The 27,573-nt window shown below is 47.4% G+C and overlaps 1 protein-coding gene across 1 annotated transcript in view; it reads left to right on the forward strand.

The window, feature by feature from the left end:
- Positions 1-939: 939 nt before the first annotated feature.
- Positions 940-27,573, forward strand: part of RAI2 (retinoic acid induced 2) — a 44,602-nt gene continuing 17,968 nt past the window's right edge. The window contains exon 1 of the mRNA XM_082305036.1: positions 940-1,065. The gene's annotated coding sequence lies outside the window, so the exon portion shown is untranslated. The remainder of the gene's footprint in view (positions 1,066-27,573) is intronic.

Raw genomic sequence — 27,573 nt, forward strand, 5'->3', positions numbered from 1 at the left:
GATGTTCAATCCCGAGATGCTACGAAATTCACTCTCAGGCAGCTTGACCTAAATTCCTATGGGCGATGAGGAAGCCACATATTTGGAGCATTTGAAAGAAAACTAGACAAATGCCTATAAATTATCCTATGGGGGACATTCCTACTCTCTTTCGGAAGATGGATTAGGCAGATGACCTACTAAGTATTTTTTTTCCTTCGTTCACTAATTCCTACGATGTCATGAGCGTGCATGCTTCACCCTTTCTTAAATCATAATCTGTTTGATCCAGCACCAGCCAAAGGTTTCGAAACGCCCATTAAACCACAAGAGGAAATCTCGAGCGGTTTGCTAATATCAACAGAAATCCAGATGGAATTACAATCATCTTTTATGTACTTTCGAGGGCATATTATGTAATACTAGCCACGGATTTAGTTTAATGCACCGCACCTTCCAATGAGCTGCTGGCGACACTAACGGCGATTTGAAACCTACGAAAAACTCTTTTGCCCTCAAGAAAACCATTTTAAAGCCCGGAGTCTGCGGTCAAGGGGTTTGGGATATTCGGAGTCTTATGGGAAAATGGGGACAAGGGAGATCAAGGGTGGAAAAGAGAGGGGGAAAAAAAATTAAAAAAGAAGGGGAAGGGGGGGAAGTAAAAGGAAAAAAAAGGGAATTAGAAATCTGGACAATCGGAGACAGCGGCAGAGGAGGCAAGGTCAAAACTTCAAGCAAGCAGGGAGGAAAAAAATCCACGAGATTGATTAGAAAGGCCGACGCTGCCCGCTGCGGCATCCTCCCGGACACGAGTGGGACCCCACGCCTCCCACGCCGGCGCGGGGCGGGGGGGGGGGGCGCCGCCGGGGGGGCGGGGCGAGCGGCGGTGGGCGTGGCCCAGCCCGGGCAGCCCCGCCCCCCGCCGCTCGCCCCGCCCCGCCCCGCCCGGCGCGGGGGGGAGCGGGACCGCGGTACCGGGCAGGGCAGGGCGGCGCGTCCCCGGCGGCGACCGGGGGCTGACAGAGGCGGGCGGCGGCTGCGGCCCCCATGGAGCCCAGCTAGGGGCTGCCGCGCCCTCCCAGGGAGGTAGGTGCTGCGACCGACAGCGGCGGGCGGGCGGAGCGGTGACAGGTTGGCCGGGGCGGCGGCGTTTTGCGGGAATCCCCCCCCACCCCCCCTCCCGCCTCCGCCGCCTCCCCACCCGCGGCCGCGCTCTGCGGTACCGTGGGGAGGGCGGCGGCGGTCCCGCGGCCCCCGCTTCGGCCCGTGACTATTGTTAATCGTGGCGCCGAGCGGGCGCAGCCGAGACCCCGGCGGCGGCGGCGGCGGCGGCGGCTTTGTGCGGGTTGTCCCGGCCGTGGGGCTGCGGCGGTGGGGGGGCGCGGAGGGACCGAGGCGGGGAGAGGGACGGGGCGAGACCGTGACCGCACGGGCAGAGCCGCCACCCCCCCCTTCCTCCTCCTCCTCCTCCTGCTGCTGCCTGCGCAACTTCTCCAAAATCACGCCCGTGGGTGCGCGGGGAGGAGCGGCGCGTGCCGCGGCGAGGCATCGCCCCCCCCCCCCCCCCGTCCGCGGCTCCGTGGGTGCTGCCCCACGGGAAACAAAACACGGCGGGGCACAGCGGCTGTAAGCGCCCGGGTCCCCGCTCGGGGTTACAAACGTAGGGTGGGTCCCAAGATGGGCGGTAGGGGGATGATTTGGGGTCCCTCCCGCAGCCGGTCGCAAGCGAGGAGGAGGAGGAGGAGGAGGAGGAGGATTTCCCCTCCCGAAGTTGGGGCAGAAATTCCTGCCGCTGTCGCCCTGGGCTGCCGGGAGGCCGGAGCTGTCACCTGCGCCCCCCTGCAGGGCTGCTGCGGGATGGGGCTGGGGCGGCGGCGGGGCGCGGGCACCGGCGCCCGCGGCTCCCCAAGTTGTGCATCCCGCGGGGGGAGGCGGGCGCCCCGCGCCCGAGTGGCAGGGCGCTTGCTCACCCCCCTTCCCCCACCCCCCCCACCCCCCCTTTTTTAAGATATTGTTTTGGCTTTGATTTAGTCGCTCTTGTTGATGTTAATTTTCTCGTGTGCCGATCTCCATCATAAGTCTTTTTTTAAAAAAAATGCTTAAAATGCAGGATTCGATATATCGAGATATATATAGTCTAATGGGAATGCATTGTTAAAGAGGAAAGAGTATCTGGTTGCCCATGAATTCTTCAGGTATTTTCCATTTAAACTTGATAAGGAAATATTTTTTCTAAGTAACCTTTCATGTCGTTTATCACTAGCAAATCAACTTAACGTTTAACGATTTCCTCACATGTGTATAGGATAGGAATATTTCAGGCATAAAAGTAGTATAGGATGAAAAATCGTGGCCTTCCTTTTTTTTTTTTTTTGTTATATGTAAATTTGGAGAAGGCTTTCCTTCCTTTTCATGACTCTCCGAGTGGCCCTGGTTAATCAGCTGTAACTACAGTGAGGACTCAGTCCAGCGGGCTGCCGATAGCCCGCACCTTTTCCTGCCCAGCTCTGCTCGGGCAGCCCGTTCAATTAATGCACCCTCACTGCTTCGTCCTTGGCGTCTCTGATGAATTCTGTAGCATTTCTGTGATAAGCTCCACTGGGACTCTTGTGGAGACGCTGAAATCTCTTTCACCTTGAGAGATGATTGAAGCCAAATCTGAAGAGGGGATAACTGCTGGAATTAACTGGAGAGTGATGCTGAGTTTCCGTGTGTACGTTAAATTCTGGAGGCGCTTGTTGCCAGAGCTATCCGGGTCAGACCGGGAATCACCCCAGTGATGGCTTTTGCAGGCACCTGATCGCTTCCTACCAAAACCGCAAGTGATAAGCTTTTGCAACGCGCGTGTGTTACGCTGCGAGCGCGGGACCGAGGACGGAGCCAGTCATGTAGCAGGCATGACGTGTGCGATGAGCAGGTCGTGCTGAACACGCTACAACTTCGGGAAGCTGGCGTTTGCTGTGCAGAGCCTGCAGCGGTGTGAATTACGGGGAAAAAATGCATTTGCATGTAACAAAGGCGGCTGGCTCATCTCCTGCGTGAGGAACTTAATTTTTTAGAAAATCTGGCTCCCGTTTCTGCCTCTGCCACAAATTGCCGGTGTAGCTTTGGGCAAATCGTTTCATGCTTCCCTGCCTTCCCTCTCCCCATCTTTGCCCGTGACCCGCCAAAGGCTTGCCTGTACCAGGCTGTCAGCTCAGACCTGAACTCAAACCTTTACCTTCCCCAGCTGCCTTGCGCACAGCAGTCTGAAGCCAGCGATAGATGGTACCTCGCTGCTCCGAGGGGATACGGTTTGACATTCAAATGCTGCTGCTGGAGCCAATAGTACAGACGTAGCAGCCTCACGATTCATCAATCTCTAATCCTATCCCTCTTCTAATCCGGTCATTCTCTGTGGCTAATCAAATCGCCCGGCATCGCTCGAGCGGCGTTTGGCTGCGTGCTCGCCCTCGTGTCAGCTAGCCTACATCAAGGCCGGGAAGATGGGCTGAGTATCACCAGCTCTTCCGGACAGAGACCGTCTTCACATGAGGTTTGTAAAATCCGTGGCACGAGAGAGGCCCGGTGTGATTTAGAAATAGAAATCGTAGCTAGAGGGTAAATTGCAACATCATCACAGAAAAATGGCCAGAAAATGGCACCTCGGGCGTTCCTGTGCAGCCAGCTGTGTGCATGTCAGGAGGGAACGGAGGTGGAAGGGTGCAGCTCCCTTGGCATAACAACGGCATTCTTATTTTAGCATGGAAGACAGCCAAAGATAAGGAGTGGTTGTCATCCGGCTGGTTGGAGGATTTAAAAAAAAAAAAAAAAAAGAAAGAAAAAGAAAAAGAAAAGCTGTGTGGAAATAGAAATATTTTGATGTAGGTACTAAAGGAAAAAAAAAAAAACAGATAACCTTGCAAGTGATGGACTAGCCACATAAAGCTGGCAGTACAAGATTTCTCCCATAAAATCCAGAATGATCCTAATTAAGCCCAGACCCTGTTAAATGACACATGGCTTTATTTATTTCAGATGTTTCTAGGTCCTAGAGATGGGGCCAAATGTGAAGAGTTTGATGTGCCAGATAGTTTAACCCCAATTACTTCTACATAAATCACGTGATTGTTACAGGAGCTGAGTACATCTGATGGGTGCCCCAGAGCTACTGATAAAAATATATATATTTAAAAAAAAAAAACCAAAAACTGAAAAGTCTCTGGTGGTGTGGGCGAGGGTTTGGGGGAGAGGGGTGTCCATCCTCTCCGCAGGCAGGAGGATGGGGATGCAGGAGTTGTTGCGGCACAGCGTGCCCGCCGGTCTGTATGCACAGGCAGCTGAAATGGTGGCTTTGTAGAGCAGGCAGCCGGAGAAAGGGAAGCAAAATGGGAGCTGACAAATATTCTCCTTATGAAACTGGGATGGATGAATGATTTATGGGGTACTTGCTTTTTTTTTCTTTTTTTAATTTTATTTTGAGCGGAAGGAGTCGGTTGGTGATGTGCGGTGCTAGCCACAAATGGCTTGTTTTGAGATCAGGCTGTGCTGGGTCACGCCTCCAGAAACAGCATCTACAGAATAACAATACAGTAAAACACTTTTCAGCATTGCTTGAGTTTCATAGACCGTCTTTAGGAAGAAAAAGTTTTCCTTATTTTTTGTTCAAAGCCCTAGGCCTAAATTCTCCCAGCAGACTCTGGATTTCAGAAAGGCGGTGGCTGTACTAGAGGTCCTAGGCTCGGAGGATCATTATTAACCTGTCTTCGTTCTCCTCGGGAATTTCCATTCCTGGGTTTGCAATATTGCCCATTCTTCCCAGGGCACCGAGCAGCTCCGTAAATAGGCCACTCTGTGGAGGAGCTGCGCTGTCGGGTGATTTAATGTTGCTTGTTGGTTCTGGCTTTCCCTTTTTTTTTGGGGGGGATTTTCCAAACAGATCTATCCATGCTATCCTTTAACATGCAGAGCAGTGCTGTAATGTGGGTGGGGTGAGTTTACAGGGTCACATCTGTGGGATTTTGCCAGTCCCGTGGGCTGCCGGGTGTCCTGGGGGACCCCCGCGGCAGCTGCCGCGCCACGCTCAAGTGCTGGCTTTGGGTGCGAGTGACTGGACCCCTCTGAGCTGCACCCGTTTCCAGTACCCTTTTATTTTTGCTGTTTAATAGGGTATGTAGTTGTTTGGAAATGCTTCTTTGAGGCATCGTATGTGGGGCTAAATGTTCTCAGGAATTAACCGAAGAGCCTGGGACAGGTCTCCTGTCCCCTTCACCCTCCTCAGAAAAAAGCATCCTTCAGGTTTGTGGCTTCCAGGTCCCTGTATTGCTTGCACCACCCTTAATGTAGCTAGAGAGCAGGTACTATAGCAGAAGGAAGGCGGCTGCTGTTGGCTTGAAGGGCAAGCTGGGCTTGGGTTTGCGTTCCCCCTGCTTTCCCCATGGCCGATGCAAAGATCTCAGAACAAGCCCCGGGACTGACCATGTCCATAAATGTCTTATTACCTTGTAAGATAACAAGGGCAGTGATTGGGGGTGAGCTCTGAGGGGCAAGAGAGGTGAAGGAAGTTTGCCGCGACACCTCACTGAGCTTCCCTGGGGCCGCTGAGGGCAGGCACCCCCCTGAACATCCTAGGCCATTGCTCCAAACTCAGTTGGTCAGGCTCGTTTTGAAGAGCAGTCTCTCCTCCGACATCTACATGTGCTTCAACCTTTTAATTATTTCTCTGCTTTTGTTGTGGCAAGGAAAGAAAGAGGTAGGAGAAGTGCAGTGGCCACCAGTAAGGCCAAGAGGACAGCGGCTCTGGCCTGCCCCGGCAGGCGGCGTGCTCCTCACGGCAAAGCCAGGTTATTTGGAGGAGTGCAGGTCTTGCATTCCAGCGAAAAATAATTCATTAATGGCCAGAGAATAATCACTTTACTCCAAGAAGCCTCTCCAGCTGCATTGCACCAATTGTTATTTTTCAGCCTCGGAATCCTTAATGACAGTAGTAGCTAATTTCTCTTTCTGTGTTTTTGTAGCTGCAATGTCCTATTTTCTCTGAGTTTATTGAGAAAATAATAGAAGTCATTACATAGCTACTTGTCACCTTTCAGAGAAGAAAACTTCTCCCTGGTTGAACAGCCAAGTTAGTTACTTGGTGACTGACTCAAACAATAGTGACTTTTTGTAGCTCATCAGTTATTCATCTGTGCTTAGTGAATCAACTGATCAGCTAGCCGAGTGTTACTTAACTTAAAGTCCATGAATATCAGAAGATGGCGAATAAACAGTTGCAAGCAGTATAACAACAGCACAAGTGCATTCTGTTGCATGGAAGCAAAAACCCCAAACCATAGGGTCAGGAATGGCAAAGTGAGAAATGTGTATTCATTGTGTTTGGTTTTTTTTAAAATTTGATTGTCTTTGAAAGCTTATGTGACAATGCTGCACAAAATGGTCCTTGGTTTAAAAAAATAATTAGGTGGTCCTTATATATATATATATATAATAATTAGGTTAAAGAAAAGATATTGAGCAGCATTGAACTAAATAATGCAGAAGGGCAATGAGAATGGAAGACATGGAAAACTAAGTGAAGCGTGAAGTATTTTTGTGTGTGTATGATACGCATCTTTCTGGTTGTTGGTGATGGATCGCTTGCTGTAGAGCTGGATCCACACAAGGCCACTGCAAAGTAAACAGGAAGGGCAACGAGTTGTTTTTTTAATCAGGATTTTTCCTAACTGAGCGGTCAGGCATCACTGTCTGAGTAACAGCTGCCCTCATCTCCGGCCTTGGTGGTGGGGCAGGAGATCAGGAGGCAGCTCTTGGCCAGGAGGTCTGCCCCGCAGAAAGGTGGGGGAAGAGGACTGCTCGCATGGCTCAGCCTTGCTCTCCAGGCTGTAGGATGCTGAGGGGATGCCAGAAGGAAGCAGGAACGTATGTACAGATACGTTATTGTACTTTTTTTTTCCCCTCAAAGCATCATGTACTTCCCAGGGAAGAAAATGAGAAGGATCATTCCTTGTTTGGAAGAATCGTGTCTGTGTTACTGTCTTGAGCAGCTGTCTTTGGGGTTCCCAGAGACAGTTATTGCCCGTGCCAAGCCCGTTGGACCCACTATATAAGGTGCCTGGCCTTGGGGGAAGAGTTTTCCCCAAGACCTAAGGCAAAGCGGTTGGATCAGAGAGCTCCACCCAGAAGATCAGTGGGTCTGCAGCCCTGGAGGGTGTCCTGGTGTGACAGCAAAAGGTCCCTTTGGCACAGGATACTCTCTAGTGGAGAGAGCATGTAGTACTTGCACAAGCATATCCTGGAAGAAGGAAGGCATGGAAGAGCCTTGCTGTTGTAGCCGTGACATGCTGTTACTTCATATCTGGTCTCTGGGGGGTGGATGGAGTTACTTCTTGCTGTTTCGCTACAGGAGGACCTATGTATGGTTAGGGTGGATTCACAAGGCTTCCGTGATGGAAGAAACGGGGCTCAGCATTACAGCTCTTCTGCGTTGTGCGTGCAGGATACATGAAAGGGTGTCATTCTCTCACAGGGCTGGTGGTGCCAAGGTCGGTATCTCATGTCTCCCCCCACCGTTGTACCTAAGCGGGTGTTCAGTGTGCGGAAGACTGCTTGGCCACGCTCCAGTTGTGCTGGAACCAAAGTGATGTTGGTAGGTGGAAGAAAGCAGTTGCAAGGAGTCGTATTTCCCCACTCATTGAGGGAATGCGTCTGCCTTTGGTTTGGGTTTACCATTTAGGTCCCTAAGTGATTTTTTTGGATGCTCAAGTAGCAGCTATGTTTATCCATGAAACCATCACTTGTCTTTTAGGATACATTCTGGCTGTCACCATAGCTTTCTGTCTTCGAAAGGGGGCTGTGAAATTGATGGGGGTAGCCCTGCATGCCATCAGATGCTATGGAGAAGAAAGTGAAAGCAGAGTATGGCTGTGTGCCGTGGATGCCCAGATCCACAGCACGTAACCGCAGAGCTGTGCAATGACCGTCCTGGAGGCACCTCGTACAGCCTCCCACCTGAAATGGTTAAGTCAAAAGACGAGATGGATGCCCTTGGTCATGAACAGGCTCCAGACATCTTAGATTTGCTTTGGTTACTGGAGAGGCTGGTCAACACTCTCGCTTCCGATTCGCTTTCTGGTGGAACTGAAAAGCTCTTTGCTTTGAAGCATAAAGGTCCAAATATTTTGGGACCTAGTGCTTCTGAAACTGCTTTTCTTGAGGAGAGGTGCCACCGCATTTCCAAGGAGCTGAGGTTCTCAAGCTAGCAGCCTTTTATTTTTAAAAAGGAAGGAGGTGTTTTTATTAGAGTTTCCTGTTTTGAACTCTTTGGTTGAAGGGTATGAAGTGGTCAGAGGTGGGAGAGTTATCATTTAGGTCAGGGTTTTCTCTTTGTATTTTCATATTTGTATACACAGCGCACATATATGAATTGTTTTCATATTTATATTATATATGTTGATTTGTGCAATTTTTTCCCATTCTATTTAAGGCTGCTACTTTAATGAAGACTAAATAAGGTTTCCTGTCAGGACTGGTTTAGATAGAGCTGGTCCTGCCTGGGGCAGAGGGATGGGTTAGGCGACTTCTCAAGGTCCTTTTCAGGACCTTTTCTGTGGTTCTAGGCAGCTACCCAACAAAAAAAATTCCTAGTAGGTTGTGCTGGTTATGCTGATAGCGTTTTGCTATAGCATTTAATGTGGCTATTTGCTTGAAAAGGAAATAATAGCTAATTGTAGCATAGTTACTGCTGCTGCATCAGACAAATGTTTCTTAAAATTAGAGGAAAACAACTGATGTTACATTTTTAGACTAGCATCGTGATATGGCTATGATTAATTTTTCCAGGAGCTTTGTGTTTTTTATATCTGCTTAAGTGTATTAACATTTCAAAAGGTCAAAGGTAAGCTTTAAAATGGATGCCAAATTAAGATGGATGGGAGGAAAATGACATTTACTTCTTGTTACTGCACATTGTTTGAATTTGACCAAAGGCAAAAACAAAACAAAGAACAGCCCTTCCCCCCGTACGCACGCACTCGTGTGCATGCACAGACAGACAGACAGACACGCTCCCATCACCTGCCTTCCCTGCACACCTGGTCCAGGAAAACCTTATTCATCTAGGCAAATCATCATCCTAACAAAATCAGTAGTCCAATGTCTTAGTTTCCAGACAGCTTAAGTATCTCATTTAACTAGTGTGAGTGGACTCCGTAAATAAAAGTAGCTAAAATATTTATATTAGGAAAATACGGCTAATGGGAACCATAACCACGTTATCATTTCCTGCCCTTGCTGGATTTGAGATGATGATTTCATCAGGGAAGGGACTGTACCCTCATCCCTATTCATACGGTTTCTGGCACACTGAGTCCCTGTGAAAACAGAAAATAAAATACGGCGGGAATGATGCCTTTGCTTCCAGTGGGAAGGGTGGCCAGTCCCAGCCGAAAGCCAGGCTTTAGCGGAGCTGCTCTGTGAACCAGTCTACAACTTTGGTTTTCGGGAAGGCAGCGTAGCTCAAGGGAAGGACCAAATATGATTGATGTCCATCGTTTCCACTCTTGCCCTGAAATGATGATGGGGAGCTAGGCTGGCGACGCGGCCCATGCCTCGGGAATCACAGCCAATGTCTCCTTGAAGGGACCCAGCCTGGTTTTGTGGATGTTGTTTCACAAGACAAATTCGCTCCCATCCCTTCATGACACTTACTAATCCAAGGTTTAAAAACAAAAAAAGGAAAAAAAAACCCTAAAATTTCTTCAAGACCTTCCTCCGGCTGGTGGCTGGCGGTTCATCAGCGAGGATTCGGGCTGCCTCCTGCATCAGCCTCCGGCTGCCTCAGCCCCGTGCTGTACCACGAAGCACATCCCGACCTCTCTCGCAGGGACAGAGGCATCTTGCGGTGTCCGGGGTATCGGGGTCACGTTTCCCCTGAGGCTTCACCAACCCTTTTCTTCAGCAGCCTGCAGCCTAATTGCTGTAGATTTAGTCCTTTTATTCTTGTTTTTAACTTTTTCACTAACTTTCCTGAGATCAGAACTGTCTCTTCCTAAAACCAGGGGCCAAATACCAACCTCATTAGCTGCCGGTTCAAAATGGTGTGGGTGTAAGTGGGGTGCAGCTTCCGCCCGGTATCAGTGAGGTTATTTAGACATGTAAGTTGTGGCTGGGCAGCCGATAACCAAGAAAAGGCAGCGCTGCTGTTCCCGTAGCCGTGCCTACCCGGCATGCTTTGGCAGGCAGCATGCCAGCCCCGCGCCGCGGGGGAGAGCGGGAAGATCCCCCCTTGGGCTCCCCGAGGCGGGGAGATGCCCAGAGCAGAGCCCCACGGCAGGGAAGCCGAGGGCTGGCGGTGGCTTCCTCAAGGGAGAAAGCTGCAGTGCTCAACCCCTGCCCTACGCAAAGGCCTGAGATGTGTCTGAGGTTAGGATAAGGGCTGGACAAATCCTTTCCTCCCTTCCTCAACAAGCAGTAAGCACTCCTAAGCATCCCTTTCTGGCTGCTGAAAATGTTTGTCTGACAAAAAAGGAAGGGAAAAATGTCAAATGCTCAAACGCTTTGTTCCAGCGTGAAAATGTATTTTTCATTTCAGACTGAATGGGTTCTTTCAAGGCTTCGCTACCCTCCGAGTGGAACAAACAAAACAGGGTGTTTTTTTTTTATTTTACCAAAAAAGAAAAAATAGTTCTTAAATTGCTCAACCCAAACATTTTTTTTTTTAATTTTTTTTTTTCCCCAGCCTGGCCACCATAGCAAACAATTTCATTATTTGCATAGCTCTAATTGCAGTGATTAAACAAACACAGCAAATGCCGACCCTTCACAGAGCCTCATCGCAACCCCACAGCCAGCTTGGTCTGTATTTTGTCAGCGGAAAGGGAGATCGGAGCGGCTTTGTGCTAGACTGAAAAGAAATTAGCGACTTTTTTTTTTCCCCCAAAACTGATACATTGTCAGCCTAGAGCAAGAATGATTTTGCCCATCCTCTTGCTAGCAAGCTGAGGGATATCACCGTATTGTGGTACAGTTTGAAAAGCATTTGGATTTTGAGTGTCTTGTTCATGTGTTACTCCTTCTTAAGTTGCAACCTCTGTTGCTGTTATTAGAATAACGTGTAGGGTTGACATTCTGTTAGTGATACCAATAGTAACATAAAGGACTAAGAACCAAACATCTACATTTTTATTTTTTTTGTTATGAAGACGGCAGGTACTCAAAGACAGAGTTAAGGAAAATTTTATCTGGCTGCAGTTCCATCAAATAGGAACAAACAATTTTTTGGACATTTTTTAATGACATTTATTTATAGCAGGTAGCGCACAGGCGGCTGCTATTTCTCAGCGTGCTGGAAGAATGTTCTCCAGATGGTGCTTACTGTTTATGCTTTTATTCACTTCGCTTGAACACAGCAGCACTCTACACAAAACATGGAAAATTGGAAAATAAAAACAATTATGTTTTTACAAAGTGCCATGTGATTTGCTGAAATGTCTTAGCTGACTGATGAGCGATGCTTGGGGGCAGCGTGGGGGATCGCGCCTGTCGCAGAAACCCTCTGCCCGAGTCCCCAGATGGGGAGCAGGCATCGCCCCAGCTTGAGAGGGACTCGCCCTTCTCACCCCAAAAGGTGGGTCTGAGCACGGCTGCTAATCCTACCCTCGTATCTCTGCCTTTTCTGCCTCCTTTTTCCCCCACAGGGATTTGAGCGACTGTAGGAAAGGGGTTATAATGGCAATATTTTTGTTGGGTTTTCTGTGGCTGTGCAGCCCTAAGGTGGGAGAGATGCAAGACAAAACATTTCATAAGCCGCGCCTGTGCCATCCTGTTCCTTCAGCTTATAATCTCGGTGAAAAATAAAGTATTAAGGCCTTTGGCTGGTCCAGCAGAAAGCAGTAGCAAAAGTCAAGACTGGTATCCAAAAGGACCAGCATGGTCCATGATTTCTGTTGGTTACAGTGGTGAAAATATATATCCAAATGGCAGGCATGCTCTGGCAGGCTTTTGTTAGGCAGCTTCTGCAGGACTACTCACCCAAAACATTTTCAGACTGGAAGCTTTAAATAAAAGACTCTGGAATCTTGAGGGTTTTGTTTTTTTTTTTTCATTAAAAGTAATTGGAAAAACATTGAAAATAATTTAACTCTTTCAATTTTGTTTAAAAAAAAAAACCAAACAAAAAAAGGCAATCGTCAAAATGGATATCAACAAGCAGGAAAAAAGTCTTTTTTTCAAGGGTTTATATATATATAGAAGAAATAAATATTTCTGGCTTCTACTGAAAAAAAAAAAAAACCCAAAACAGAACAAGAAGACAACAAAACCCACATCACTTCAGGACAATTTTTCAAATAGCAAAAACCATATCAAGTTTAAACTTTTGAATGGGACACAATTATTATTTCTTTGTGAACACGAGCCTTCAGATTCCTTCGAAGTCTAGTTTAAAGCCAGCAATACTTCTAGTGAAATTAAATTTCAAGAAATTAATGTATAAACAATTGTTCAACCGGTTTTAGGGATTTCTTTGCTAAATGGGCAGCGCCACATGGCACTTAGATTTCTCTCCCTTGCCCATTACCCAAGAGACAGCCCTTTTCCAAGCAGAATTCTTGCTACATCAGCTCCATGCTGTTTATCTTTCGTTGCTCCCTTGGCAGTTATTATTTCTTAATGTGTTAATTGTAGTTCCTGGACCCTCACGTGTGAGCATGTGTAATGTTCACGGTAATGATGCTGACACGTTCTCTAGTTCCTGGAATTGTGGAGAGAAAACCTTACATACGATCTGGGCACAGGGCATCCAGTAAGAGAAACCAATTATAAGAATTCAAATAGCGTAAAAAGAATAAAGTGGGTAATTGGGGAGAGGAGGCATTGGGTTGGGGTTTGGTTTTTTTTTTGCATATTCGGTTATGATTCCTTCTATAGCTCTTGCTTTGTGTGATATATGTATTTTTTAATTAAAACTTGAATTATGTCACTTGCTTTCCACCTTTTAGCAGTATTTCACAGTAAATTCATTCCTAATAGCAAGTAGTCAGGGGTAAGGAATGGCTTTGCTGAGCGATGGCGACTGTTAATTATTAAAAAGAAACCTATGGATTTAAAACAAATTAGACCTCATTAAGCCTAGGTCTGTTTCCACACAGACCAGCTGACATGAAAAAGCCCATCTACAAGCGTGGAAAATGGCACTTTTTAGCTGACGCCTCCCTAGCAGAGATGCGCCTGGGCTGGCACGGGGTGCATTCACTCTTTTGGTTCATGTCAGAGATCCCCGGTCGCTGATCTCAATTCAAAACCTGTGGCTTTCTTGCATCTTTCCCATTTTTCTTCCAGCTCTCCTGTCACACTCGGCCACCCCCGGTGATGCCACCCAAGCCCACGTGCATGTGGTTGTCCCACCTCGCTCCTGGAGCCAGCTGGTGTCCACCGGGCTGGCTGGGTGGGTAACCCAGGTCCTCGGTGATCTAGGTGCTAAGCCCAGGTGAAAAGATTGGCTGCTCCAGGTTTTGCAAAAGGGGAAACATGGGAAAACTCCTTTTCTCTTCCTTTCTGTTGGAGAGGAGAGAGATCTTTGACTTCTGCCGTGGGACTCTTGCCATGGCCAGGCTGACAAGCTCTGTAGGATAGATCTACGTATTCTCATTTACAGAGGCAGGGGGTTTTTTTGTTTGTTTCTTTGGGTTTATTTTGCTATCCAAATTTGGCTGTGACTCTTAAGTTGTTTGTACTTGGAGGTTTTCTGTGGGACTTTACAGAAAATCCAAAGGGCTGCAGTGGTAGTTGGAGACCCTACACTCAAACCCATGTGACTGCAGCCTGTTTTAACCTGCTTTTCCAAAATTTTTTGGAGGCAGTGGGTGAGTGCATCCACAGGAGAGTCCTAATAAGGAGAGTGAAAGGTGACCTATAACGAGCATTTTAATTGTACGTTCGCAAGCATGCCGTGTATGGGCTTTGCTGTCTTGCTGAGACATCCCCCAGATCTTCTCTAGTGTTACAGGCAGTGACACACTCGTATCGGGAGAAGAAACGCCCATTCTGCTGGCTAGAAATCAGCAATAACATTTTGACATCTGTGCAACAGTTTAAAATGAATTATTCAGCACATAGATCGTGCTGTTTGAGCAGCCAGCACATCTCTGCCCATTTACTACTGTCAGTCCATGGTGGAGATATCATTGATGCCAGTGGGAACTGAGCACATGGACTGGGGGTAGGTTTTGGCCCATAGCCTGGAACAGCATTTGACAGCACCCCTGCAGAATATGGTAGGAATAACCTGCTTTGCCACCAGCAAAAGACTGAAAGACAATGCCAGTCTGTTTCTTCTCTTAGAGTATTTTAAATATGTGCGGGGAAAAAAGACCTTAAGAATTAAAGAAATCGTTAATCGTTTGACTGCTTAAGTTCTGCTTTACAGAGTGAAACTTGCATGTAATTTTGATGAAATCAATGTATGGCATATGACTCTCCAGAAGCCCTCAGCATCTATTGCCTACTGGGAGTAGACCCAGAGCACAAACTGGCAGCAGGTCCAGGCCAGTCTCCAGCTTCTGCCAAGTCAGAGGGTTAAAGTGAAGCAGTCGCTAGTTCCTGTCAGCAAAGAAACTTAATGAGATTCACGATGTAAGCAGCATCTTATTTGGAAACACAAGGCGAACTGCTGTAAGAACACGCTCTGGGGAACTGCAGATGGGGAACTGGAAGGAAACACAGATCAGCCAAACACCAGCAAAACCAGGTCTGCTCAAGGCAGGCATTCAGGAGAGAAAGTGGACATCTATCTTGTATTTAGCTTCCTAATTCAGCAAGGTCATCTGAATTAAACCAGTGTTTTGTGGTGTGTGGTGTGGTGAGAGTCCAACATCTGTTATTTCACAGGATGCCTGTTCCCTGTAGCTGCGTTTTAAATAGAAATGCAGAACATAGTATGGAAATGGTCTGTGCTATGGGTTATTGTCCTTTCCTCACCTTCCTTTAAGGACTATGTTACAGCTGTCCACTGATGCTTATCTAGCGGGCAAAAATTTGGGAGCACTCAAATAACATTGCAGTATGCAGCAATATCATCTGCCCATCGTTGTCCGTGTTCTTCAAGTGGCTAACTAAAAATCCAGACTGCCCCAACTTCTACCTGCTCTTCCATTTATGTGTAATAAATAACACCCTACAGTGGAAGTAGCCCAGTGCTGTACTTGGAAAGGCAAGACATACTATCCAGCTAACTATAAAACAAGTGGCTAGTATACATTGAAGTTCTTGTGCAGGAAAGCACCTCTATTGAGAAAAGACACTTAAGCACGTAATGAAAGTTAAGCAAATCCTTATGTCCCACTGAAGTCGGTAGAATTTAAGCGTATAGCTAAATCTTACATGCAATAAGGGCATATGCACTGATAGTAACACTATAGCTGTAAGGTTTTTGAACCCCTGTGTGTGTGTATGGCTTTATTATCAGGGTCCCCAAGAGCTTTGCAATTAGCTGAAAGACATGAAATCGTGATGAATACCATGCAGCTCTGGATCCTCGGGTGCAGTGCTTCGGCAGGAGGTGGGACCTGGCTTCCTCAGCTGGTCCTTGACAGGAGCAGTTCTGCAGCTGCTGCTGCCGCAGCTGGGCGCAAGCTGGAGTTTGCATCCACAGTCCCTGTGCAGTCTGCACCGCCCGGCCCTGGGTACGCGTGTGTGGTGGCATTTTCGTAGTAACTAAAAGTCTGTTCTAGCTTTTGTAGCGGCTGCCATCGCCGAAGTGTCTGAACCTTCCTGCTGTCTTTGATCTGCTCACCATCACTGCGCTCCCCTGGGGCAGGAGGATATTATTCCCCTTGGGCAGGGAATAAGAAGAGGCACAGAAAGATGTCGAGTCCAATTTTAAAAGTTATTTTCATGTCTGCATATGCAGAGACATCTCTGTGAGGGCTTTTCCAAACCTCCTGCCTGCGTAGTTCGAACCCTGTCTGCTGTTACAAAGCTGGCACGGAGTGGCTGTGCGCCGCCTCACGTGGGAAGCTCGGGAGCGGGGACGTGAGCGTGCATCTTGGATCAGAGGAATATACCTTACCAGTGTAGGGCTGGGGTGGCGAGGGGGGTGGGGTGTGCAGAAGCCCAAAAAAAGGGCTGAGGGTAAATAGCTGGAGTAATATATGTGTGAGGGTGAAGAAGGCTACCTGGTTTTATTGCCACTTGATTGGAAGGATGTGTGTAGCTTGTGAGCATCCATTAATTAGCGATGCAGTTGCTCCATGCTGGTATCAATAAAACCTTAATAGTACATGATACCAGCCTGTGATTGCTTCCTTTTTTCCACATCCCCTTGTGAGGACGCGTGTATATCAGTGCAGCTGTGCGCTGTATACAGTGTATATATGCTGTGGCTGCTTACATAAGGAAGGGACAGTAAAATCATTTAGCGGCTAGTTACCTCCCGTGTGATTTTCCCAAGCGTTTACAAAAGGATCTTTGCTACGCAGCACTCTCTCGCGTGCACATAATAACCGACGTTGGTTTTTTTTTCCTTCTGCTGAGACATACTAATTCTTAAAATGGCTCCTGAGCAGGCATTCCTAGGTACGTGTAGTGGCTGCAGCCTGATGGGTTAGCAACAGCAACAACAACAACAGAAAAGGCTCTCCTTCATTTCCTTTATATGCACGTTGTGCAGCTTTTCAAACAGCGCATCAAACACCGCCGGCTGGAAATTTCCAGGCCCATTTCCTGCCTGGTGCATGCTCATAAAGCAGGATTGTCTGTACGGTCCGTAGCTGCAGTACTGCAGAAAGTCAATAAAGGGCTGACCACCTCACCTCTATCAAAAGCAGTTGAGAAGCCCTGCCTCATCTGCCTTATTAAAACCACACTTGACTCCCGCAGAGCAACCTGGCTGGGAACCTTGAAGAGGAGGGATAAAAAAAGGAGGCTGAGATTGCAGTGAGTATTCTACAGCTAGGTCTTGCAGTAAGGTTGAAGAGTGCTTATCGTAAAACAAACCAAAAAGGCAGCTTCATTAAAACACGGAAAATGCCTGCATTTAATGCAATGAACTTCTGACTCTCCCACGTACAGTACGGCACAGAGATAAGATGATTAGTTATTGCAGCCATGAGTAGATTTAAATAGCTCCCTAATGGATTTGTATTTTGAATTTATATATGTGTATGCCTATATATGTGCATGTGTATATATACTTAATCTTTGCAAGAAAAGGTATGATGTAGAAATAGATGCAAGAGGTAGAATTTCTACTGCAAAATGTATTTTAGAATGTGTTTGAATGGGTGCTTTTTTTCCCCTTTCCCTTATATAAGAGTAATTGATTGAATGTTTGCCAAGCTTTCAGTAGTAGCCATCGGGAATCCCCACCCCCACCTTCCCCGGGCCCGCTAGCTTTTTCTCACCTTAAAATGAAAAAAAGAAAGAACTTTAACAGAAAGACCATTGCTTTAGCTTAATACTGTAAGATTTCAGAGATTGAATTTTCTGATAGTAATGAAATGAACTCTGAGTTGTGCCATGAATTTGATTGCAGTTAATTTGATTTTTGAGATGCTCAACAAAGCTAGCCCATTAGCTTTAACCTCACATACTTTGGATTTGTACAAAGTGGTATTTCTATATATATGTGTGTGTATAGATAATATGAAAATATCTCTCTGGTAATTCAGTTGTTTGAAACAATTACTGTCAGTGAGTAGTTACTAACTATAGCACTGTTGGAAGTGGTATCCGGCATGTTGCTGACCAGTAATCCCACTACGGTTATTGCTTTGATGGTACAGGGTTAGTTTTCCTTTTCACAAGGAAAAATTCAGCTGAACATCTCAGCCAGGAGACACACGCAAACTCTGTCCTGCAGCTTTCTCCAGTTCTCATTGATCTTAATGAGACTAGTCATATGAATAGGAGAGACCCTTGTCAGAAAGGATTTTTTTGGCTGAAACTCACAATTTCTATTATTTATTTGATTTGCCTCTGAAGACTTCAGAGTGAAGTGCTCCTCTTGGTAGTATTTGCCAAGAGGCAACAACCGTGGGGTGGGGCATCCCCCAAGGTGGTCCCAACGTCTGGCCTTTTCTCTTTACGCAGTTTATTCTTGGTCAGCAGTTAGTAAGATGGTGGAAGACAGCCTTTTATATATATGTATATATAAATAAAACCAGCTTCAGATAAGAAAGTATTCGGTGATGTCAGAAAACTAATGGCACAAGGCTACGGATAACCGGGAATAGTGTTAAGGAGTTGATCGTGTGGGGGAAAAGTGGGAGGGGGATTCTGCAGCTGGGAGGAGACTGGTCACTATGGGGAAAAAATTAGGGAGGATGTGGTTTCCAGAACAGAGGAGAAGCGAGACTGGGGAGGGAGGAGGTGAATGATGGGGGCACACAAGTTGAGAGCAATGCTGAAAGTTTTCCAGGCGATGGGCAAAGGTTGAGCCGCAAAGGAGATAACTGCCATGAGCTGCTCGTGGGAGGTCCTGTAAGCAGGGGAGTGGAAAATCTCAACAGAAGTCAGGGTATATATGACTTAGCGATGTGTGGGAGGGAAGGTGCCCATAGATGGGAAGAGGGCTGGACACATGGCTGGAGGCAAGGCATTTTGTCTGGATCTGTGCCGCTGAAGTACGCGTCGGGCACTTGCGGAGCCAGGAGCCAGGCTGTCTCCCTCCAGCTCCGTCATCCCCAGCAAACCTGCTGGAGGGTCATCTCCCGGCCCCAGCTCAGGGGGGCCTGGGGCAGCCCTGCTTCTCGCTTGGGTGCTTCTGTCTGTGTCCCGTGGAGGGCTCCTGGCAGGCACGGCCGGCTGCCTATGGGAGCAAGACCAGCACACGTGCTGGTCCCCTCCTGTCCGCCTGAAGTATTCACGCATCTAGCCTGGAGCAGAGCTGGGCACTCGCACTGGGAGTGATCCAAGAGGTCCCCAGTTTGGGCAGGGTGACGAGCCAGGTACCAGGGAATACTGCAGCAGGGAGCTGCCCTCCTTCTGGAGGATGCTCGCGTGCCCGCACCTCTGCGGCATCTTCTCAGGACCTGCCGAGCCACAGTCCAGGTGTCTCCCTTGCTTACTACAGGGCAAGGAGAGGTTTTGTTGTTCCTAATTTACTATTTTATAGGGTTTGGGTTGTTCTTTTAATTCTTCTCTTTTCTTCATGCCGCCTTTGGTGGCCCAGTCTGAAGGCAAGGTGCCCGGTTATTTTGGCAGGAATTAGGCAAACCTGTTCAGCAGCAGAGGAAGGGGGGAAAAAACATTAAAGAGAAAGCACTGATGACCTCACCAGAGAGTCCCTTAGTGCCAAATTTAGCACTAAAAATCAAGAGAAGGGACAGAAACCACATCTCTCTCTTCAGAGGGTGCTGAAACACGGTGCCCTGGAAATGCTCAGGCAACAGAGACCATTAAAACATGCTCCTGGCATGGGGCTGCCCTGTGACACTGGCCATTTTGCCTCACAGCGGATGGTGCTTGCTCTTCCATGGGAATCTATATCCATAGGCTCCTTGCCAGGTCTGCCTCCATGTGCTCCCCAGGGAGATGTGCCTTTCCCCACGGCCAAGGCTGGGAGCGGCGTGAATCCTCACCAAAAAGGATGATACAGCTTCCATACTGCCACAAAGTTAGTTAGACTAATTCAGAGGCAGCGTTGTCTGACGTTTCTCAGCCAATGCTAGCTAGAAAGGAAACAATTTTACACATCAGCAATTTTTTATGATTAATAATATTATCCTGCCTTAATTGAAAAATGGGCTGGTGCCCTTAAGAAAAAATTAAGCTGCAGGAATTAGTATCTAACCTCTTTATGATGAATGTGTATCTTTACATGCTGCATATTACTGTCAGTGCTTTTAGAAATAATAGTGCTGTGTATTGTAATAAAAAATTGTCCTGTGTTGTTTGTAGTTGCATGGCACCATTCTGTCTGGCTGACTTGGCTTTAAGAGCCTGAACGCTTGGGAAGAAGCAGCGTGAGGATGCCGAAATCCTTTTAAAGGGAATTTATGTACAAACAGGAGGATGATATGTAGGCTCCGAGCTCTGCTATCAGTTGTTATTGCTGAGAGATATTCGCAGGGAGTCAATGCCAGACGGAGCATTAGCGATTGCCGGCCTCGGTGCCTTCGTGGGAAGTCGGTCATAAAGTCGGCGAGGGCTCTTGTTTGTGGGATTTTTAAACACCAGTGAATCATTTTATGTAGAAAGGCAGTTGTCGTTGGGGTGGGTTTGTGCAAAGGTCTTTGTGAACCACTTTCTCTACCCAAACAAAGATCGAGAAGGAGAGAGAGATGATGCTGAAGGACAGGGAGATTTGTTGTGCCTGGCGGAGAGCCGGCAGCTAGGCTCTGCCGAGGTTTGCCAGGCAGCGTGCGGGAGCAGGGGGGTGTCTCCTGCCTCTGCCTGTCTGCCCGCGACCACGGGCAGTCCCGGAGACGGGGCAAGTCATGGCTTTGAGGCGTCATGCTCCTTTCGCCTGCCTGGCCCCGCGTCTTTGTCTTGTGCGAAGCAGCCCAAGGAAGCTGGGATTAAAGAAGGTGAGAAGGTCTGGGTGTCCCTCATATGGACAGTTGGGGACAAAACAAAGTCACTAAAATCCCTTAAGGCCCTACTGCTGTCCTGGCATCGTCCGTCTCCTGCAGGCTCCTCCTCGGACCATGGCTTCAGCAGCAGGCAGGGAGGGTGCCTGCGGTTCAAAGTGAAACCACGTACCTGTGAGGGGTGTGAACGTGATGCATTAAAGTACAAATGCCTTGTTCCCCCCAAACCTAGAGCTCTTAAATGCTCTCGGCAGCAACGGGTGGGCCGGGGGGTGCTGGCAAGGGCTGCTGGTGTTTTCCTGCTGCTGTGCCCCATCCCTAATCTGTTGTTGCTGCCTGCGTAGGCTGGCCCTGGTGCACCCTCACACCCATTCTCCGGCATCTCTAAATTTGTAGCAAAGGTCTTTTTAGCTACCTCTTCCTTTGTATTTCAGCCAGGGTCCCTATTAAAGCAGACAATGAGGAAGTCTGCATTAAAATGCTTCCTTCCATCCCTCCGTCCTCCCCCCCTCCCGCCCCCACCTCGTCCCTGGAGGAAACGCTTGTCTCTGCCAAGATCCTGCCTTGCAAAAGTAAACAATATGAAATTACAATAAAATGTTTTGATTTGCTGGGCCTGACATTCAGGAGCTGCACAACAGAGACTTATAAAAAGGATCTTCTATAGATAGCCAGTGTGAGAAAAAAATAATCTCTCATTTCAGGCGTGTTTCGGATCCAAGCGTCAGGGCAGTGTAGATGGAGAAGAGGGTTTCTTCACCAAACCTGAAGGTTCTTCGGAGGTTTATATTGCAGCATCTGTCAGCAGCTTTCTGCCTGGTATCTGCGGGTGACTGGCCTATTGCATAGTAATGTCAATATCTGGGGCTCTGTCTGTGTGTGTGTATATGTGCTGTTGTTGCTTGATGCTTTAAGACTGGGTAGTGTACTGAAAGCCCTGAGAAGAAAACAGATGAGCTGAAACTTGTTTCCTCCGGGGCTGTTCCAAATAATTCAGAGGAAGGCAGACCTAAATGGAGGTGTAATCCCTAGGAGATGAGCTTCCTTGGGCGCTTGCCAGTTTAGCAGGCTGGGTAATCTGCACTGTCATCAAGATTTGTGGATTAGCTGTAGTGAAGCTAGTTGGCTTTGACATTTCATTAGGGAAGTTTTCTGTAGTTTTTCATCCCTGGTCTTGACGCTGTGAAATATGGATGATGTAGCTTTGTTATCCTTACACCTTCTAGCATTCGTGCAAGTCGATGCTGGGACTGCAAACATCTCTTATCCGCTGAGGATTTTTTAAATCATTGCTTGTTTATGAAAGGCTAACTGGGTCAAAGGCTAATTTTGGAAAGGATCTGCTTTCCCCAATGCTAACCAATAAATTTTCATCTGGGTAACATAAGTTACCGAACTGTTATCTCGCAAAGAAGGGATAAAAGCAAACACCGTTTATCCTATAATCTGCAAATATTTTGAAAAGTGAACCTGGGTATCAATAAAATGGTTTATCATCAAGGTCTTGTAAGAGCTCTAAAGGACACTTATTTAGAAATCAAAATGTTAAATTTAGAAGCAAGAACTGTGCAGATGAGGAGGGAGTGTGTACGAGTGACAGCGTTGTAAATTGTCTCGGGGGTTCAAGGGACCGGGGAAGGACACTGTGTCCTGAAGTCACTCCTTCCCAGAGACGTCTCTGCTGATAAGAGCCAGTTGTTGTTCCTGGTGACAATGATCGAGGGGGACACGGCAAAGCATCACCCCGTGGGCTCCTGCGGCGGCGTGCAGAAATGGGGATGTGGCCTGGTTTATTTATCACGGCTAGACGTGCCCTCGCTCTTCCCGCCTGCCGCAGAGGAGGATGGGTGCGTGTCCTTGGAGCTTCTGTTGCCGTCTCCATAATCCTCTCCCGACCCTTTTCAGCCGTCCCCCCAGAGGCTTGCTGCCCCAAGGGCTGGGGGACGCAGGTTGTGCGAGCCGGCTGTGGGGGATGTGCTGCAGAGGCACGGCTCGCAGGCCAGCCCGATGCCGAGTCTGTGCCGTGGAGGAGTGCTGCTGTTGGCCACCCAGGCTGCAGCGCCCGCCGGCTTTGTGGCTCTGCATGCCGGAGGGCTGTCCCCATGGCTCACAGCTCCCCCGGCACTGCCGGGCATGTGAAGTGCCTGCTCTGGGACCTTGACTCTCTTGGCCCCATAAGGTGGCCATCCTGAAGTCTGACCTCAGTGCTATGGGGAAGAAAGGAAGAATGACCCGGGCAAGACTTTTGGGGACAGCCAGGAGGGATGCATGGTGCAAGGTGTGCAAGAGGGGTTGGCAGGGACACCAGGCTCCACCTTGCAGAGGGACATCCTCGTCCCTCTCTGGCCACGTTGCCTCCTCACTTCTACCTCTCTCTCCTTCATGGGTGCTGTCTCGCATCCTTTGCTTCCCTGTCAGCCTCCTGCCGTGTGGATGCTGTAGGTAGTGGCACGTGGGCTCTGGTTCCTGAGGTCTGCCTTAAAGCTCTGCTTTGTACTTCTGTTGCAAAACTGTGAGTGAAAATCAAGGTTTAGTTAAAAATGATTTACCATGCTCTGCTCTGACTGAAAATACAAATAGAGTTATAACATAAGTGTTAGACTGCATGTTTTAGGGCTTCAGTGATTTATCCATCAATTATGTCATTGCAAACTGAAGGTGAAGTTACGCCTTCGTAGATCTGGAATAACAAACAGTTGAACTGAGCCTCTGTTGGTACTTCTGCTTGAATTTATTTTAGTGAGAGAGGAGGGTACAATTAGCAGAAATGTCCTACGTGAAGGGCTAGACACCTTGCAACTGCATAGGTCTTGCTTTGGGATAAAGCAGCAGTTCCTGTAGCATGTATTCCTGAGATCCGAAAGATGGAGAAATACTACGAATATAAGCGTGTCTGAGTGTGTGTGCACACGTGGACATCCACACAGATGCTGTTCCTGTAGAAGGTAAATATCAGTTTTGATTATCTGAATATTGATGTAGCAATTTAGAAATAGCTTTCCAAGAGAACGTGTCTGCACTGTTATATTTACCAGCATAATGAAATCAGACAACCTTTCAATCCATAAATCACAGTACAGTATTTGCCATTCCAATTTCTGTGGTTGTACTGAGCAAGCAACGCTATCCAAAGAATTTTATTAAATCAAAGTAATAAAATTTAAAATCTGTATTGACTCTTCTTTGGCTCTTTCAGGTTCTTCTGTGTTTTGGCCTGAGAATATATTTTCTTTGTTTTTCAGACTCCATTTTATTCACTTTAGTTACTTTATTTCTCAGATTGGTGGCTGCCTGTTAAATTGCAGTAACCTTTTGTTGGAAAGCTTGGGATGTTCTCCTTGGTGTTTACTGGCTGTAGCATAACACACATTTTCTAATCATCTTTGCTCTTGTGCTGATCTAAGAATTTGAAGCGCAAAGTGGGTCTAAGCAGGCCACAGGAATTTGTGGCTTCAAGGCAATGATAAGAAATTCTTAATGGCTTAGTAAATGACTGCATGCCTTTAAAGTTGGTTTTCAGTCATCTTAAGATACGTTATTGCTTAAGAATGGCTTCAGTGTAATATTCTTTCCTTCTAGAAGACAAAGTGCAAGGGGTTTTGTACGTGGGAGTGACTGCAGACAGAAAGCAGAATATTTTTGTTCAAGAGCCTTAAACATTGTCCTCAATATATTTTCACTCCACACAAACTCAGCTCCTGCAATTTTAGCTGAGAACAGTTTTGCAGATCCTACTGTGGAGGTGCCCTGGGACTCCACTGCTGTCCGGCCATTTCCTTCAGGCCTTCAATCCAGATCAGACCTTCACAGCCAGACCACGGGGAGCCCATGGAGGTCTGTGAAAGAGAGTATGGGTCTGCCCAAGGACACCTGTTTGCATGACCTGGTTTTCTGCGGTATGATCAAGACACCCCAATTCTTCTCCAGCTTTCAAAATTATGGAAGTAGATCACTTCCTCTGTTGTGGTCAGAGGAATTTTTTGTTCATCTTTGGTAACTATTTTAGAAAGGCAGTAGACATCCCTCAACAAGTCTTATTTTTGCAAGCTCAGGGCACTGCACAGCAGCCGTTTATTTTCACTGTTTTCTGTATCTTCCCTAACAAAGTTTTCCACCCCCTCTGCTTCAGGTGTTCTCTGCAGCTTCATTTATCTTACCCCTTGTGTCAGCAACTCTAGGTTTTTCTCCTTCATTCCCCTCTTCATCTTCCCTACAGCAGTTGTACATTTTTTTTTCTGATTTTTTTTTTAAATGCCCAGAGCTCTCTGTATGTTGTATATACCCTGCACCATCTCCACTGTTGACAGCAGCACCATGTCTCCCCCCAGAACTGGATCCCCCAATCTCTCTGCCGGTGCCGGATCCCCATGTGCTACCAATTCCTTCCATTGCAGCTACTCATGGGAATAAATTATGAAGCGCGTCAATGTAGCAGCCTCTCTTGGGAGGATGTGCGAAGGATGAGATGCATGGTGGTGTTCTGCTAGAAGGTGTTTGGTGACTGCTATCAAGTGGTCCTTTGATCTGGACACAACCCAGAGGTCCTTGCAGTTCTGCGATACAGATGTCAGGAGCTCTGCATCCTACCCTCCTTCCCTCTCTTTTTGCCCCTTGCTTCAGTTTTTTGGGGCATGCTCCTGGTCTCCACAGGACTGGTGTCCGAGCTGCTTGCAAAGGTATCTGCATTACTGGCATTGATCCAACACAGGGCTCTGAAGTTGTTGCACCAAAATCCCACCAAGTTGAATGTAGGGTTTCACAACCTGCGGGACCTAATATTAGGGCTAAACGCATTTTTCCATAAGGACCGGCAGCAGGCGGTTGAGGAAAAAGCGGTCATGCCTACATGCACAAACCCCAAGCTGACATTTAATTACTTCTTATAGCCATATTTTTAAGGAAAGGGGTTCTGGTGATCTCAGATCATCTGAAGAATGACGTGGCAACCTGATCTTGTGAATATGCGAACAACACTTGTGTTCAGGCGTTGTGCTCACTCATCAGCATGGTGATCATCTCTGGCTTAAAAATAGCTCCTTTTTTCTTTATTTATCCCCCAAATTTACTCTCTGATGGAAACCGTGCCTGTCACATGTTTAAAACAGATTTTCTTCACTGTGCGTATGGAGGAAGGTAAAGGAAGTGATAAATCTCTAAAAACAGTATGATAAAATAAGTCCTCTGTAACTACGGGGCCAGATACTGAGCCTTTTGCTCCTTTGGTGTCGTGCTCTGTAGCTGGCCCCACTGGCTGTGAGACGACTTCTGCTGCAGCGGGGCTGGGAGTGCCAGAAGCTGCCCTCGTGCAATCAAACGGGAACCCCAAGGACTGAAGCTGTAGATCACTATATCCAGTGAATAGCTGGTGTGCTGTCTGTCAGCAAGGAATAGATTTGGAGAACTGGGGGGGGGGGGGAAACAACCACTAAAAACCCCCCCAAAGCCTGGAAAAAATCTGCCATGTTTGAAAAAACTAAATAAAAACTTTGTGGCTTTGAGAATTTATGACTTTCCTTTTCTTGCCCCCAATAATCTGAAGAAAATCCATCATCCATCCTCCCTGTTTTTGACATGGGAAATATTTTATAGTTAGTTATTTCCCGCAGCCTCTGTTAGTATCCAATCGATAACAGGATCAAACTACCGACTACATGCTCGTCCCTTTCCTCCCTGTGTTGCTGCTGTTTGGAGCTAGGGAATAATTAACTGCGGATCATGGTGATGTGGCTGCTGTAACCTAATGTTTCTGTCACACCGATACCCTACTGACAGAAGGACAGTTGTTGAGCTTTCTGACGCAGAGACTGAGGGGCGCGTCGGAGCGGGTGCCGAGCATCTCATCCCGCTCCACTGCAGCGTCAGGCCTCCGCTGGCTGCGGTCTGGCAGAGGGAATGACAGCTATTTCCCTGCCTGCCCTCCTCCATCAACCAGAAGAAAGGGAAAAGAGGAGGAAGGCTTTTGTTCCTGGGGGATGAACTGCTGCAGCAGCGGCCGCAGGATGCAGAGCGGATGCTTTCTGCTTGCGGTCCTCCGCACTCCGCTGGAGACGGGCTTCAGCTAAAATAAACCAATATTCCATGAACCTTTGAAGTGCACTCATCTTCTGAGTCACTTCCCTGTCACCTGACGGGCAGCGTGATGCTGAGGGATGTTGTTCTTGCATCACACGGGCTTGCTCAGACTTTCATCTCACGGTGGCCGTTCACCCTCCCACGTCATTTCCGTGTGAGTGGCAGCTTTGCCTTTACTGAACAACATCTTCCTTTCTTCTGGCATTTCCCAAGATAGTGGAAAGGCAAGCTAGGACCACTGGAAACGCACAGAGGTTACGTTAGATGCCTCTCCTGGCTTCTGAATGTCCAGCCTGCTTTCTTCTGCCTGCGTATTATTTGTATCTTAGTGGAAGTATCTAGGAGTAGTGCCATCAAAACAGGTTGCCTTCTCCCCCGTCTTCCATGATGGCCGCTACACAGCAACGAAGTGCAGCCTCTCTGAGCAAGCTGGCACGCACACTGGCGCTGCTCCACGTGCATCAGATGGACCGCCATCATCAGGAATCGTGTTCTTGCATCGTTCGTGATTTTGCATCGTACTATTTAAGAAAATGTCATCCTGATGCTGTAATGCTCTCAGTTCTCTTTTCTGTACCTGAATTTGCCAATTACATGAAATAATTTGTGATGAGCAAAAGAGCCCCCAAAACCCCAAGCGCCTTTTGAATGAAATTGCCCAGAGGTCTAGTTTCTTCTTGAATCAGTCCAAAGACTTTAATTTGATAATGTTGAGATTTACCCACCAAACAATATAATTTTTTTGGTTTTAATTAAAGAATTTTTTCCTTTGCACTAGGCTGATGCTAAACTGGCTTCACTAAATCTTCTTACACTGTAAGTAGCAGTGACCCAGATAAACACGTTTAAAAATGCAACTGCTGAAACTACGGTATGTTGCCTTTGTAAGATGCAGCAAAAGAAAGAGTAAAATTAGTCTATACATTTACAAGGGTAACACATAGCATCGCATCATTAAAAGCAGATTCACAGACCAATTTAATTTTTTTAGATTACACGTACAAATCTGCGTGAAAAA

The sequence above is a fragment of the Platalea leucorodia genome (genome assembly GCF_965183815.1).
Source record: "Platalea leucorodia genome assembly, chromosome: 2".
Classification (NCBI taxonomy): Eukaryota; Metazoa; Chordata; class Aves; order Pelecaniformes; family Threskiornithidae; genus Platalea; species Platalea leucorodia.